Consider the following 2958-nt stretch of genomic DNA (forward strand, 5'->3'; position numbering starts at 1 on the left):
TTGAGGTACACGGGTCCACTTATGTGAAGATTTTTTTCAATAAATATGTTGGAAAAATTTTGGGAGGTTTTACAATTTTCGTAAAAACATTCCCTTTTCTGTAGCTTGTTTTATTGTAAGAATACACTAGATAATACATATAACATACAAAATATGTGCTAATTGACTGTTTATGTTATTGGTGAAGCTTCCAGTTGACAGTATGCTATATGCAGTTAAGGTTTTGAACAGTCAAAAGATATACACAGATTTTCAACTGTGCAGGGGGGCGGTGCCCCTAACCCCAGTGTTGTTCAAGGGTCAACTGTAATCTCATCCATGTAACTCCCAGAAACACAATCTGAAGATTGAGAAATAGATGTTTTTGTTATTTCAATTTGTTTAATCTAAACTTGCCACAACTGTCAAAATGGAAACACGGTGTTAGCGTCTGTTAACTACAGATCTCAGAAACTGGAAATTACAAAGTTTACTTTCCCCCTGCTGTTTCTCTCCTTCAGTCTAAGAAGCAGTTCTAGACATTGCAATATGTTTGAGAATCAGGTTGGTATAAGATCTTGTTTAAGTGAGAATGTGTTACTTGTTTCAGATAAGAAAGTAAAAGAAACTGGGGAGATAATATGGAGTTACTGATCTTGACTGGCAGTCAGGAATCCTAGATTCCAGTGCTTATTACAGTACTGCTAGCTGTCTGACCTTGGGCAAGTCATTTAATTATTCTGGGTCTTAGTTTCCTCCTCTGTAAAATAACAGTTAGATAAGATCACGTAAGGCCCATTGAGACTTAATTTTTTTTTCCCCTCAAAAATAGAACTTAAAAGATCATAAGCTTAATATAGTAACTACCACACTACAACTTCAAATCACATAGATTTTAGTGGTATTAATTACAAACAGCTTTTAACTACCAAAAACTATTCTAAGTTAAATTCTACTATCAGGAAATTTGAAAGTCATTTGAAGAATAGAGTTTAAAATTTAGTATATGGTTTTAAACTGCCTGTCTTAGCCTATATATTTCTTAGCTAATTATTAGTAATAGTAATTGTCTCTGTATCTGGCACTTGGTGTTGTAAATGCAAATAATGCTTTTCCCCAAAACTCTAGAAGAAGTGAAACTGGACAAAGTTGTCAGTGTCCTGCTTCTGCTACTTAGAAAAGAGCTTTGAACTACAGGAACACAATGTGGGAATGGAGAGCATAGATCTAGAAGAGGAATGAATCATGCAACTCAGAGGACAATAGGCAAGGAACCCAGAGTGGGGCTGGTGACAACACACAGCCTAGGATAGCAAAATTAATGTATTAGTTGAAGGGCTTTACTTTGGACTTATAGCGAAGCTAGCAAGACTAGCAAGGGCTTTCTCCAGTACAAAGTGTTTTATTTTTTATAAAGGGTCAGTATAATTTCTACTGAAGGGCTTTACTTTGGACTTACAGCGAAGCTAGCAAGATTAGCAAGGGCTTTCTCCAGTACAAAGTGTTTTATTTTTTATAAAGGGTCAGTATAATTTCTATATATGGCAGTCATTGAGTAAACTCTTATCAGCTTTAAAACATGACTCTTCCTTGTCAGCCACTATTGCGGGACATTTTACAATCATATTCTCCTCCAACCTCAAAACTGTCCCTATTCCCTGACTCAATTCCCCGTGATTGACCAACTATATACAGCAGATGATCAAACCAAAGATTTTGTCAGGGTAGGGGGAGGGCGCAGGGAGTGATACAGGAGTGAATGAGGAAAGATTATTAAGCTACTGCTAATGCCTCAATGCAGCAATAAAAAATGACCAAAAAAGTCATGACAAACATACCTGGATTCAGTTCTGCAGTTGCCAGTGTTCTCTGTGTGACCTTCAGAAAATAACTTGATTCCTCTGAGCCCGTTTTCTAACCTGTAAAAGTGGAGACAGTGATGCCAATCTTGCAGAGTTTTTATGAAGATAAAGTGAGTTGATGTATAGGATAGACCTCAGTAGTACCTGGTACCTAGTAAACAACCAATTATTTTTGTTTTGTTTTGTTTTTAACTTTTTTCCTATTGGTTCAGTCCTTGCTTACTTGCTTACCTTAAAGGCATATATATATTGTTACCATGGAGAAATGGTCATAAGATCTGAACAACAAAAATATGTTTAACTACTACTTAGCAGACATCTTGATTGAACAGGTTCTGCCCACATAATATGAATGTGTATGTGTACATTTAGGTAACTGAGACTTAACAAACAATTCTAAAAATTCCTTATTTCGAAAGTTCAGCTATTTAAAATGTTTGGTTCACAATTATAGGAGATTCTGTTTTAAGCAATACACAGTGTACTTTCAAAGGTTGTATTGGCACAGGGAAACATTCACCTTAAAAAACATAGAATGAGTCATAAGGAGTCAGATATGCCATTATCTGCAGTCCGCTCTTGATTATCTTCAATAAAAGAAGGAAGAAAAAATATAGATAACTCAAAGCTATGTTTAATCCAAAAGGTACTGCTCTGTGACTTGTAATGTAGTGGGAAAAAATGACATTTTGTTTCACACCCAGGAAGCTGGTCAGATCAGTAATTGCTAAAAGAAACTTGAGATCATTATAATGTGCTAATAGGTAATTAATTGGGGATTGATTCTGCAAGACAAAGTAAAACATTTGTTTTATTATTGTGTGGTTCTTACAAGAAATCACCTAATCTTTTTCCCCCCATCAGGTATAATGGGTCTCTCCCAAATGGTGATAGAGGAAGGAGGAAAAGTAGGTTTGCTCTGTTTAAAAGACCTAAGGCAAATGGGGTGAAGCCCAGCACTGTGCATATTGCTTGTACTCCTCAGGCTGCAAAGGTAAGAAAATAAAGCTAACTAAGTTAACTTGGAGAAATTGAAGGTCTTTTATGTATTGTTTATATTGTCTAGCATTTCTCTCACATTTCTATTTCAGAAATTTCTTTTTGTTTGGATAGAAGA

The 2958-nt window shown here is 35.6% G+C and overlaps 1 protein-coding gene across 1 annotated transcript in view; it reads left to right on the forward strand.

Annotated features, from left to right (window-relative positions):
• The first annotated feature begins 2710 nt into the window (after positions 1 to 2710).
• Positions 2711 to 2958, forward strand: part of PELI1 (pellino E3 ubiquitin protein ligase 1) — an 11646-nt gene continuing 11398 nt past the window's right edge. The window contains exon 1 of the mRNA XM_008579153.1: positions 2711 to 2835. The gene's annotated coding sequence lies outside the window, so the exon portion shown is untranslated. The remainder of the gene's footprint in view (positions 2836 to 2958) is intronic.

This window comes from Galeopterus variegatus, unplaced genomic scaffold (assembly GCF_000696425.1).
Source record: "Galeopterus variegatus unplaced genomic scaffold, G_variegatus-3.0.2 Scaffold1824, whole genome shotgun sequence".
Lineage (NCBI taxonomy): Eukaryota > Metazoa > Chordata > Mammalia > Dermoptera > Cynocephalidae > Galeopterus > Galeopterus variegatus.